Below are 14698 nucleotides of genomic sequence, written 5' to 3'. Positions count from 1 at the left end.
TTTCTGATTTTCACCATCCTTCCATCAGTTTCTCAGTTTCTATCACTTAGGGGCATCCCCACAGCATGATGCTGCCGCCATCATGCTTTACTATTGGGACCGTATTAGTAGGCGATGAGCAATGCTTGGATTTGCCAACCATTTGCAGTCCTTGGAGTTCTTCCCACGGAGAAAATTTTTGTCTCAATACACCAGATAATCATTTCTTAGTCCTCTAGATGCAATTTGAAAATCACCAAGTGGGCTGTCATAAGCATTGTTCTCAGAGTGGTTTCAGTCTACTACTCTGCCACAAAGGCCTGATTCACGAGTGCAGCTCAGATGGTCATCCATCTGGCAGGTTACTTCATCTCTGCAGAGGACATGCGAAGCTCTTTTAAACAAACTGTCTTCTTCACATCTTTGACCAGGAACGTCTCACTCATTTACATATATTTGCTCATACTTGTGCTTTATTGATCTTAAATAGCACTTTTCTATTCTACTTTACACTCAAAGTCATTTGTACAGCACACTCCATTCACACACATTTATAAAAACATGCTCTAAGTGCTTTTATCGAACATTCATACACATTCACATCCTGATGGATGCATCGAAGAGCAACTTTGGGTTCAGTATCTTGCCAAAGCATACCTTGGCATACAGACTGGAGCAGCCAGAAATGGAACCACCAACCGTCTGATTCATAGATGACCTGCTCTATCAGCTTTCTAAACTACCAAACCTTTAAAAAAACAACAACACGTCTCCCAACCGGTCACAGCAGATGGCCACCCCGCCCAGCAGATGGCTCTGCTGGAGTTTTCCCACCCACTGTCGCCAAAGCGTCTGGTAATGTGGCATTGTATGGTTATTGGGGTTTCTCTGTATTATTGTAGAGTCTTTAACGTACAATATAAAGTACCTTGAGGTGACTGTTTTCGTGATTTCGTGCTAAACAAATAAAAGGAATTTAACTGAATTGAAATTATGTCACCGATCTAAAGCCAAAGTAATTATAAAATGATTGTAGTCAATCTTTAGTATTACTGTTTCTTCATGTCACAACACAACACCTAGATCTGAACTTAAGTATATTTAGGAAACTTTTTTTTAAAATTGAGACAACAACAACAACAACATAATATAATATAATGCTAAAAACACAGGAGCAGGTGCCGGGTTGTGGAAGGCGACATGTTGTCCCGGTATCTTGAATACATTGGCTGAGATGGACATTGTCATTCTGCCTAATTATGTTTTATGTATGTAACTAGAGACTGGCCACAAACATAAAACACCTTATTAGTTTATTTTTCAAATCTCATATATGACCATTTAAAATTTGTACATGTATATTTTCATCACCTCTTTCTCATTGCGCCTTTCTTCTCCTCATCTTAATCTGCCTTCTCACTCCTCCTTCATTTCCAACTCATCGTGTTAGTCCTCACTTCAAGCCTCATCTCCTGAACTGAAGTTCACAAAAAACATGCGCAAACATGTTTCAGAAGAGTAGTAATATGTAACCATACTGTCTTTGGACAGCTGACAGCTAGCAGGCTAGACAACAACTGATTATAAGCTAACATTATGCCAGCTAATATTAGGCTCGAGTGCCCTTAAAAAAAAGAAGGAAGACTAAAAACAGGTTCATTACATTTTTACATTAAATGTGAGTTTTGTAACATTTGAAGTCACTCTAACATTTTCAACAATGTTAGAGTGACTTCAAAGAAAGTTGCAATAATGCCAGCCAACAGTGGCCAAAACAATCACGCTTACTGACAGAAAATTTCTTCAACAGCTCAAATCAGCAACACTGTCACTGGACAGAAATAAGCTTCACTGACACGCTGACCCCCATTAGAATCCTTTCACCAGGGTTTACAGCCTCCTCCAGAAAATAGACAGGGACAAGTAGCATACTGGCGACTGAGGTGAGAGTATGTAGTGTGTGTTTGTGGATAGACAAACACAGAGATAAACAACTACCAGAGTTTTTGAGGTGACTTAGGAGCAAAACACTAAAATGTTAAATTGTTTTGTTAATTGTTTAATCCTTTTTTATTCTTGATTTATTGTTAAGTGTAAGTATAAAAATATAGTGTGTACAAAAAATGTTTTTCTAAGCGAACATGGTCTGATGTACATTTTACGTTTTTGATCTCTTGGCTGACTTAAACCTATTTGTTGTACAGCAGCCAACGTAGCTAGGCACTTGAATTGAAATACATCGGTGAAAAATAATATAGCTTGTAAAGAGTAGCCAATCAGCTAATTTAATTTTCATATTTGGACAAATGAGAATAAAATAGAAAATAGCACAAAATATCTCCAAAGCAGACTACCTTTGAAAAAATTGTGTGTTCAGTTAATGATTTTTTCCACAAGAGGAATCAGTCAAGGACTTAAAGTTAATTAAAGCAAACAGGATGAATCTAACCAGTTTACTGTGATACAGTGAATCCTTAACAGTTCACTTTGATCTTAAGGATTTTTAAGAAAAAGAAAATCTGCATTGTTATGTCATATAAAATCAAATATATAAGTTGTTAATATAATAGTATACATAAAAATCACGGATCTTAGCATGTTCTAAAGACACCACCTGCTCGTTGCTTAAGAGAGCTAGTATGCCTCTTGAGTAGTTCTTGTTGTATCGTCATTTGACTTTGAAAACCTCCTGATTGCACTTTATTATCTGTGGATTTAAACAACGTGGCATCTCCCCTGACTCTATGATGGCTCTTTTTTCAAGATGCCCTGTTAGTGGGGAGACAGTTCAGAAAAAATGATCAGATGATGAAACTTAAGTACATCTCATCCAAATTCAAGTCACCCTACATGAGTTGCATTCGGTTTTGAATGCAAATATCCACTCGAAACCTAAGATTCAGATCTGTTTGTCATTACTGGGTTACAGCACAGCGTCACTCTGTTTGTGGATCCAAACAGCACAACGTTAAAGAAGCCCTTGGAACAGAAGACGCTGTACTATTTTACTGTAATTCAGCATGCTAAATTAAAAAAAATGAAATCATTTCACTTAATCTCTTTTTTCTCACTGCTCTGTAGACTGATCGAGGGTGACTAATGCTCTCCAAGAATCAGGAGAAGCAGCAGCGAACACAAACTGACTGCAGGCATGGTGGGGGAACGAGAAAATGATGGACCAGGACAGAAGCCTCCAAGATTTAGCCCACACAGCACAAACTGAACAGCTTGATTTAACTCAGGGCATCACTCACTAACAAACATAACAAGGACATTTGTTTCTCTGGAGTTCAAGTGAGAAAACTGCTGCTCTTCTCAAGAAGCTGTGTTTCTGGCCCTTGAGTTTATACACTTTTTGACACTTTCCTCACTGTGCTCTTCCTCAGGTATGGGCTTGCTTAGTCATTTAAATTAGGGAAGTATTTACATCCTCTGTGGGATGGTTTTAAGACTATACTCATTTGGCAAGGTTCAACATTTTTCAGCATAAACAAAATGTGTTTCCTATAACGGCTTTAGCAGTGGGTGTCTTTAGATTTGACTGAGTCACAAGCTAAATTCTCCTAAAAATGAGCTATCACATATGTCACCACAACACCAGGATAAACAAACAAGAAAAAATAAAAAAAAGTGTCTCGGGGGATCACCAGATATGGATGATCAAAGTGTGGCAAATCAATCATAGGCTTATATGACATTATAGCTGACAGGAAACTCTCTCAGCTCTGAGAGATCTTCAGTCAGTCTGGCCCAGAAATCAATAGACACAGATGATCAAAAGCAGCAAATATTCTTCTGGCAAGCACCGAAAGATGATGCATGAATAACTGACAGGAAACTCTCAGATAGCATAGCACTTATGTCAGTTAAAGTTTACACTGAAATATTATGGTTGCATCTTGGACCAGCGCATCAGGAGAAAGGCTGCAATGACCTCATCTATTAAATGGACTAGTACTAATATAGCACCTTTCTGCTCAATTTTGAGCACTCAGAGCACTTTCTACTACAAATCTCATTCACCTAATTATGCACATACATACACTGCTTTTATCTATACATAAGCACTTTTCTCCACCATTCACACGCACTTTAGTGAATGCATCTAGGGCAACTTGTGGTTCAGTACCCTGCCCAAGGATGACACTATAGACTGAAGCAGCCAGGGATAAATCCACCAACTGTCTGAACCTTAGCCGCCTCTATTTAAAGGATTTATAGGATATGCTCCTGTTTCCAACTATAAAAGCACTGAATGTGGAAAACTGGAGTAATCATACAGTCTGTGTTACCATTTGGTTTTATCTGATTAGCAACAATGGTGGAATTTTGGACGTTGATGAGTTTATCCCCTCAAATAGTTTTTCAGGCTGCAAGCAAATTTTCTTTTTCTGCTCAGACCCTTTAACACCATCAGTGGTGGAGCAATAAGATTAATGGTAAATTTGTTTTAAGCACCATAGGAATGAATCTAGAAGAATCCATCTAGCAAGCAATACATAAATAGGCAACATTGCATTGCCTTAGTCAGGTGTGTACATGCTGTAATAATGGCCCTGAGGCTGATGGATCTCAATTCCATCTTTAACTTACTGACTTGTCTTTTTTCCAGCTTTCATTCTTGGCTTTAAATGCACTGTAGCTCCTTTTCAGATTTACTGACCACTGAGAAGGCTTTTTAACTATAAGCCACACTGATGTATTCAGACAAACACGCACATACACACTAATGGGACTCTTATGCTATATAAAATATAATTTGCTTTTTATTTGTAAAAGTTGCTTTGTAAATTTATCCATGTTTGTTTGGCCACAGTTTGTTTTGGGCAGCACAGTGGCTAGCACTGTTGCCTCACAGCAAGAAGTCCCTGAGTTCAATTCCACCATCAGGCTGGGGGTCTTTCTGTGAATATTCTCCCCGTGTTTATGTGTTTCCGGGTACTCCGGCTGTCACGGCTTAGCAGCCAGTGTGTTTGAGGAATAGACCCAAAAGTAGACACGGGAGAAACTAACTACGGTGTAACAAAAAGTGAGCAGTTTTTTTAGGCTGAAGAGAAACAAAATAAAACAGAAAAGCACAGCGAGTTGAAACAAGGCTGAAGCTAAACTGAAACCTAAACTGGGAAACAACTATGACTAACTATGGAAACAATGACAATAGACTAGAACATAAAACTGAACAGGAACATGCGATAATGAAACTCTGAAATAAACCGAACATGAACCTGAACAGTAGAAGAGAAAACTATGACGTGATGTGACCTGGAAACAAACAACCCAACACAGAACAGTAAGTGACAGAGGACTTTAATACACACAAAAGTAATGATGGAATTGGAAACTCCTGGATACACAACTGACACAGATGAACATAATGGTGCCACAGGGGAAAAGTAAAATTAAGCACATTGTACCCTGCATCTCGCCCTAAGACAACTGTAACAGGCGCCATTCCATTGTTGTCCTGGCTTTATGTTTAGGGTCGAGGTCCTGCTGGAAGGTGAACCTCCGCCCCAGTTTCAAGTCTTTTGCAGACTTCAACAGGTTTTCTTCCAAGGTTGTCCTGTATTTGGCTCCATCTGTCTTCCCATCAACTCTGACCAGCTTCCTGTCCCTGCTGAAGTGAAGCACCCCCAGAGCATGATGCTGCCACCACCATATTTGACAGTGGGGATGGTGTGTTCAGAGTGATATGCAGTGTTAGTTTTCCGCCACACATAGCGTTTTGCATTTTGGTCTCATCTGACCAGAGCACCTTCTTCCACATGTTTGCTGTGTCCCCCACATGGCTTGTGGCAAACTACATGGTTTTCTGTTAACAGTGGCTTTCTTCTTGCCACTCTTCCATAAAGGCCAACTTTGTGCAGTGCATGACTAATAGTTGTCCTATGGACAGATTCCCCCACCTGAGCTGCAGATCTCTGCAGCTCGTCCAGAGTCACCATGGGCCTCTTGGTTGCATTTCTGATCAGCGCTCTCCTTGTTCGGCCTGTGAGTTTAGGTGGACGGCCTTGTCTTGGTAGGTTTACAGTTGTACCATACTCCTTCCATTTCTGAATGATCGCTTGAACAGTGCTCCGTGGGATGTTTAAGGCTTGGGAAATCTTTTTGTAGCCTAAGCCTGTTTTAAATTTCTCAGTAACTTTATCCCTGACCTGTCTGGTGTTTTCTTTGGACTTCATGGTGTTGTCGCTCCCAGTATTCTCTTAGACAACCTCTGAGGCCGTCACAGAGCAGCTGTATTTGTACTGACATTAGATTACACACAGGTGCACTCTATTTAGTCATTAACACTCATCAGGCAATGTCTATGGGCAACTGACTGCACTCAGACCAAAGGGGGCTGAATAATTACGCACACTCCACTTTTCAGTTATTTATTTGTAAAAAATGTTTGGAATCATGTATGATTTTCGTTCCACTTCTCACGTGTGCACCACTTTGTGTTGGTCTTTAACGTGGAAATTAATAAAATTGATTCATGTTTGTGGCTGTAATGTGACAAAATGTGGGAAAGTTCAAGGGGGCCGAATACTTTTGCAGAAACTGTATTTACATTTGTGTCGTTGACTATTTTGATGTTAGGGTAAGTGAAGCCAGAAACAGGAACACATCCACCACTATACTTCTCCCTTAATATATTATATATCCTATATTATGCAAATACCTAATTAGCCAGTCACATGCCACCAGTTCAGTCCATTTAGACAAGCAGAAATGCTCAAGACAACGATATTCAATTTCCAGCAGAGCTTCAGAATCGAGACGAAAAGTGATTTAAGTGACTCTAAAGGTGATGTGACTGGTCATTTCAGAAACTGTTAACCGACTAAAGTTTAGACTGAAATATTTTGGTTGCATCTTGAAACAACACATCAGGAGAAAGGCTACAATGACCTCATCTATTAAATGGACTAGTAGTAATATAGCACCTTTCATTTCATTCACCTTTCACTCAGATCACTTTCTACTACAAATCTCATTCACCCAACCACGTGCATACGTACAGTGCTTTTATCTATACCCAAGGACTTTTCTCCAACATTCACGCACAGTTTAGTGAATGCATCTAGGGCAATTTGTGGTTCAGTACCCTGCCCAAGGATATTTTGACACATGACTGATAATTGGAGTAATCATACAGTCAGGGTTACCATTTGCCTTTTTCTTGATTAGCAACAATGAGGAATTTTGGACATTGATGAGTTTATCCCCTCCTTAAATTTTTGTGCAGGCTGCAAGCGATTTTTCTTTCTCTGACAGAACCTTTAACACCATCAGTGGTGGAGTAAAAAGATTAAGGTTAAATGTGCATTAAACACTATAAAGATGCATCTGGAAGAATCCATCCAATCCCACGCTAGCTATTTAGGCTATTTAGACAAACAGACATGGTTGACCTATTCAAATTCAAATGGAACTTCACAATCAGGATGGCAGGTGACTATAAAGGTGTTGTGACTGGTCAGAGTATTTCAGAAAGTGCTAATCTACTGGGATTCTCATTTACAATCCCATATGGAAAAGATATATATAAATCTTATAAGGTTTGTATCTGTCTTGTGTGAAACATGAAAAGCATACAAGAGTGAAAACAGATATAAGATCCCTTGAAAAATTATATAAATGGAACTTGTATATTTTGGATACTTCCTAAAACAGTATATTAAAGTAATGAGAAAGTGGCCACTTTCATGAGTAAATCATATAAGCCTTATATGATTCATTATATGAAGCAAGCTAAAGTTGATGCAAGTCTTTTATAAGTTTTTCCTATTTCTTTTCCATATGGGATGATCTCTAGCTTTTACATTGAATGTTCCAAATAAAAGAGAGAAAATATCCAAAAAGGAGGAGGTTTCTGAGTGAAGATGTTGAAGTCAGAAGAGAATGGTTTTAAGCTAATAAGGTACCAGGAACTTAAGTAACCACTCAGTACAAAAGCACAAAACATTGAATCTTTAAGGCAGATGAGCTACAGCAGCTAAGACCACACTGGGTGCCTGTCAGCAAAGACAATCTCCATCCTGCTTTCTATTAGTTGTTTAGGCTGGTGGTGGGGCTGTAAAGGTTTGAGGGACATTTTCTTGGCACATTTTGAACCTCTTAGTACTAATTTAATGCCATGGCCTTACTACGTGTTGTTACAGACCATGTCAGTCCGACAGTGTTCCAATTCTTTACTGGCTGCTTCTAGCAGGATAACATGACATGTCACAAACCTCAAATCACCTCAGACTGCTTTCTCAAACATGGCAATGAGTTTACTGTACTCAAATGGCTTCCATAGTCACCAGGTCTCAATCCAACAGAGCAGATTTGGGATATGGTGGAAGAAGAGATTCACATCATGGATGCACAGCAGACAAATCGGCAGCAATTGCATCAAGCAGCTACATGATTATATACTGAAACATCTGAGGAGTATTTCCAGCACCCTATTAAATATATGCCATAAAGAATTAAGGTGGTTCTAAAGTCAAAAAGTGGTCAGAACTGACAGGACCAAGGTGTACCTAATTGAGGATAGTTTGCAAGTTAGTACTAACCAAAATACATTAAGTTCAACAGCTTGCACACACTGAGTGTTCTTCATGATAGGTGAGGTTCATTTGCGGAGAAGAGGAATGCTGAAATATGTCTGCCTGCTCTAGGATGATTGCTTGTGGCTTTGACTTGTCATACAGTACACAATGATGACACCTAGGCAACTTGCTTTGGTGGCTCATTTGAATGCACAAGGTAACCTGTCAGGACTGAATCAACATCTGAAATAGTTCTCATTGTAACTGTGGTAACTGCTGCAGATGGGAGAAGTTTGTCTTCCAGCTTATGGTGATAAGGTGGTTTGTTTTGTTTTGAACTGAAAACGTGATCTTTTTAAAAAAAAAAGATATTCAAGTTGTTTAAGGGCCTAAAACAGGCCAAAATGCCTAGAGGTCTGATTCCTCATTAGAAAAACTGAATGAATATTTTAACAGTTTTTATTTATTTATTTTTAAAGCATATTACCTCTGAATTTGAGCACAGGGCAGAGAAAGAGTATAAAAAAGGTGGCATGCAAAAGCTCTGCAGTCAGAAGTTTGAAGTCAATGTTTTACAACGTTAAACAGTCTGAAAAACATGCCATGATTGATAAAAGCAACTGAAAATCATCTGAAGAATTTGACTGGAGATTTCATCCCTTCTCTGTTATAGTCCTTTAAAAAGGATTTGATTTATTGTTTTCCAGGACAGGTGGTTCTCTACATGTACTAAGTATCAAGTAAATTTTATCAGTAATATTTCTAAATGTGTAGGACGTAATATTTAGCTATTAACACGATGGAGAATGTCATCATATTATATAATCCAAAACTACAGCAAGTGGGGAAAAGTAGGGTTTATCTTTAGCTTAGTTTGTAGATTTGTCATCGTATCAGCCTGGATTTTGTAGCTGGCTTTCTGAGGTCCTAAAACTCAAAGTACAACAAAATACTGAGGTTAGGGGTTTTTCATCAGAAAATGTATTTTATTCTACATAAACATTTGGAGGAAAGCTCGAAGGGACTGATGCAATGGATCTACAAACAGCAGCTGAGGTAATTATTTAGTATTTTCATGAAATAGGACATGGCAGTTGGTGGTTTCCAACTGCAATTGGATGAGATTCATGTTATAAACGTGCAGCTGATAAATCTGCAGAAGTTGTGTGATACCATCAAATCAGTGTTTCCAGCATTTTGTTGAATCTATGCCATGAAGAATTAGGGCAGTACTGAAGGCAAAAATGTTTCCAACCCAGCACTAGTAAAGTGTACTGATTATGTTGAACTTGCTTCTCAGTACATCTCAAAACCACTGCAAAAACAACCTACTGTGATTTCACGCTTTCAAACAGAGCCAGACCTTCTGCAACTCTTCCAACTCCTTCCACTTCAATGATCCAGTATCAAATGAAAGGAAACTTCCAGCTTAAATAGTAGCCTGATCCATCACAGATTACCAACAGGTGATTTCATCAGACCAGGTGTGTCAACAGCTGAGGTGGGAACAGAGGGAAGGCCTGGTCCTGCAACAGAAGGTGTGTTTATTGCATACACACACAGAAGAAAAGACTGATAGAAATATGTGAGACGCACAGGAGACTGGGGAACCATGATAGTTTTTAAGCTAAGCTTAAGCTAAGTTAACAGCCTATTTACTCCACAACACTATACGTGGAAAAGAGAATGGTTTCAATTCTATTATTTAACTCTGCAATGAATGAAAATTTTAGCTATCTAACACAGCTAATATACAAGTTATATTTTTTTACTGTAGTAAGCACAATAACAACAGTGTTTTAATGTGTTGCATTTATGCAATAGTGCTGCAGAATAAAGAGGGTTAAATAGAGCTAGACAACGAGGATAGTATTGATTTCAGAAGAAAGTGAGTACTTGAGAGTGGGAGGCAACATGTGCTCATAGTATGTATACCGAAAAACCACAGAGGATAAAAATGTAGCTTAGTAACATAGAATTACAAATACAAAAACACCCCCACACTCACTGTGTTCTTACTGAATTGAAATTTGACATTACTGAGCTTTTTGTTCAGTGTATCTCCTTCCTAGACTTCCTAGACTGTGAAGCAGCCACATTCACCTGTGTATGAAAGATGTGGTGAGGCATTTTTTTCCAAGCAGACGGCATTGCTGCTCATTTGCATCTAAAAGAGACAGAAAGTGTCTGCAGACTTTTCTGCAATGAGCTTATCTGAAGGATAGTTTCTCGCTGTGATCCAAGCACAGTTCTTCCATTTGCTTCCCTCGTGCCCTTGTAGTGGTTTTCCATTCCAGCCTTCCCCCAGGATTTGCATCAGTATCATTTTGTATGCATCACAACTGAAAAACGTCAACACTGTTAAATATAGCATCTAACTGATCCGACCCTCATGTCACATTTGGCATGTTTGGTCCTTTCGGATGTACGACGATTCTTTTTAATCTCAACAGATCTTTCCAGAATTCTCGGACTAGTGAGTCACTCCGCACCAGCTTCCCTGCTTCCTCTCAGCCTCTTGCCTTCTGCTGCCACTGTCGTATTCTATTTTAATACAGCGGAACATTTCTTAAAGTGATTACACTACATTAGCGACATCCTTTGTAGTGCTCATGAATAAGCAGGGAATTTTGTGGCTCATGTTTAAGCCTTAAGCCAACATATAAACAGTTGGGGATTGTGTATATTCTTTATTATGCTCAAATAATTTTAATCCTGTTGCAATCATTTGCATTGTAATTTTGAGCAATTTGCTCTTTGAGTTTGAGATTTTATGCACAGTGAGGAAGTGAAGCAGTTGTTGGAACTGTGCACAAAAGGTAATTCATTTTTTGCCAGATAACTTAGAATTTAAATGACAGTTTGGTTTAAAACCATGTTGGTTTCCATTACCTGACCATTTTACCTGTCATAGTTCCAGTCTTCTATTTACCACAAACACATGCACTGCTCCCCTATTTTACAGTGAGCTCACCTTGTAGCTATCCAGGTTGAGTGGGTGCAGTATTTTTCTTACTGCTGTGGTACACAGTGTTGCAAAGGGATGACCAAGTCATTTAAAGGCACCTGAAGTGAGACTTCAGCACAGTCAAACAAACATTTTCATGACATTGTCATGTACAGGTGCTGTGGCAGGCAGGAAGATGGCCCAAACACAAAGGGTTAAACTGAAGGTGGCAGCTTTACTGCACTTTAGCAAGATTACTAAATACAAAAGTTAGAAACAAGAAACCAGGATCACACAAAACACAACAATGTGGGATGATGTGACAATGGCAAAGGAAAACACAGGGCTTAAATACAGAAAGCATAACAAGGGAATTAGACACAGGAGGGAAACACAGCTTCGACTGATCTGACAAAATGAGACTGGGAGGAAGCAAAAGGGAATACACTAAACACAGGACGCGGGACTGTCAAAGGAAAACAGGAAACACACAGATATGGAGACGAGGAGAAGGACATGCAAGCTTAATGCTTCAAACAGACATGGGGACATAACTGACTGGGGAAAGTGTTTTGGGAAGTTTTATTTGCCAAATTTTAACATTAAAACAAAATGTGTTTGATGAGACAAAAACAAATTCCTCAGCATTTGAAAAAATGCATTCAAAGAACTAAAAACCATAAAAAAAACAAAAGCAATGTGAGTTTAAAACAAATTTCCCACGTGTGGGACTAATAAAGGTTATCTTATCTTATCTTATCTTATGACAGGTAAGATCACCCATCTAATGTCTGAAACAAACAATCTTTTAAGGTAAATTGTTCTCTATTTTTCTGTTTTTGTAATTTGAACATTGTGTAAGATTCTAATTCCAGATATACCAAGAACCTCCGTGCCTGAACAAAGACCAACCACCTGTTCTGTAAAAGCTACTTGTCTGCTACTAAAACCTTTTGTTCTTTTAGTTCTACTAGACTCAGTTTTAATGTCTGAATGTCTGAATGAATTGAAATTTGTGCTTTTTGTGTTGTTCTTTATGAACTTCATAATTTATTTACATTTAAGCATCACGGTATATCTTTCCCCTGGCAGTTATATCTCTTGTCATCACCAAATGTTGGTGGGTGATAGGAGTCCTCCCAGCAAGTGTGATGTGTTTGCGCTACTTCTGCAGCAGACGTGTCATCCATGGTTACCTCAGGCGAGCTATGAACACAGACATGGGGAACATTGAGAAGTTCTACATGAAGCCACAAGGTACATAACATTTACGCGGAAACCAGAAACTGCCACGTTCTGTTTTGCCATAATACAAAAGACTTTTCGCAGTTTCTGTTTGTAATGCATGGTCCCTTGCTTGAAGTGGTTTGAAACACACATTTAGAAATATTACAGATACAATTTTGGTGTTACTTACATCCACATAGTTGACCTCCTGTCCCGGAAAACACAAAATCAAAGCTGTTGCTCATCATTTCCTTTTATCAGTGGTGCCATGTTTTTTTTTTTTTTTTTTTTTTTTTTCTGACTGTTCTGCATTGCAAAACTTTGATGTCAAACTCATGACTGCAGAGTCATCAGCTTATAAAATTTTCAGATTCAAATAGTGCTGAAGGGTTACTCTGTTCATTCAAATGAGCCACCAAAGGCTATTGCCCAAATGTCTTTACTGCATGCGGTAAGTGAAAACCACAAACCACTGTCTATGGCAACTTTCAACATCACTTTTCTAAGAATGCTTAGATTGTGCAAGCAGTTCATTTTACTTGGATCAGTGGTTCCCAACCATTTTTTTCTGGCCCCCCTTTGTTTTACAAGAAAATGTTCGCCCCCCCCACCACCCGTACAAACACATCCTCCAACCACACACCCCATATTTTGTCAAACTCCACTGCAGTTTATTTCACACCTCAAACTTTTTGTAAACAATTAACAAATAAAAGTAACTGCAATAAATTACAGGTAGTAATAAACTAAACTCTTTTACACTACGTCCACACCTACGGGTATTTTTGAAAATGCAGATTATTTTATGCGTTCGTGCCTTTTGTCCACATGGAAATGGCGTTTCAGATCACTGAAAACAGAGATTTTTAAAAACTGTCAGGGTAGAGATTTTCAAAAAGTCAGTTTTTACGTTTATGTGTGGATGAGGAAAAAGTTGATTTAGTCACGGAATGTCAAAGGTGTGCACCTTTTTTGACTTCATGCTGTGCACCACGTTATTGTTTATGTGAGGTGAATTTCTACAATGGCAGATATAGACAAAATACTGCTGCTGTTAATCTTACTAGCTGCAGTTTTTTACACGCTTACATATACCCACGCAGTTATTGTTCCTCCATTTAGAAAGACAGATGTGTCAGAGTTAAGTTCGGACGTGGCTTCTACATTCAACACAGACACTCTCACAAACATATCCTGACGCCAACATCATCATCGGTTTTGAAAAAATGTAATTTTTTAAAATTACATTTATGTGATGTACGTGTGGACGTAGCCTTCAAGAACAGAAAAACAAACCATCTTTATGTTGTAATTATTTTACATGTCGACTCAGGGGAAACAAACTCTGCTGGGGATACCTACTTTGCACCACCATTGTGCAGGTGAAGCCAAAGGCAAGATATGCTTCATCATATTTTCTAGTATTTGGCTCAGAAAGAAGTTGGTTTGGAAGCATATTTGGTGATCCTTCATCTGTTTTTTGTTTGTATGGGACCGCCGTCAAAACCATGTCCATTATGCTAGCAGTGTTCAAATGTTCTTTTTTTTTTAATTCATATCTTAGAAACCTTGAAACCTTAGCGATGGCAGTGCAATCAGGTTCTGAAGTATTACAACCAGTTTGTCTGGTACTGCATTCTCTGCTCCATTTTAATGTTCACTTTAAATTTCAGGATGTTGCTTTGCACTGCACTGAGTTGCTCCTGTGTAATTGGCTGATTATGATATTTGTGTTAATATGCAGTTGAACAAGTGCACCTAATGTATACACAACTATTTTTCTCTTAACTTCTGAGAGAGCCCTTTTAACCTTCATGTGGTCAGCATTCAATATTATATTAAAAATTTTGTTTTTTCCAATATTTGAAGCAATAGGCTGAGTTCTGTTTATTGTCTGCTTGCCCCAGGCTCCTGTTTTTGGGTAGCAGTGCTAGAAGGCAAAGTGGTGGGCACTGTAGCAGCAGTTGGCCAGCAAAAGGAATCAGGAGATGCTGTTGTCCTGCAGAGAATGTCTGTTGAC

The sequence above is a fragment of the Haplochromis burtoni genome, unplaced genomic scaffold (assembly GCF_018398535.1).
Source record: "Haplochromis burtoni strain Fernald_Lab_line unplaced genomic scaffold, NCSU_Asbu1 Contig_233, whole genome shotgun sequence".
Lineage (NCBI taxonomy): Eukaryota > Metazoa > Chordata > Actinopteri > Cichliformes > Cichlidae > Haplochromis > Haplochromis burtoni.
Note: the sequence above shows the minus strand (reverse complement) of the source record.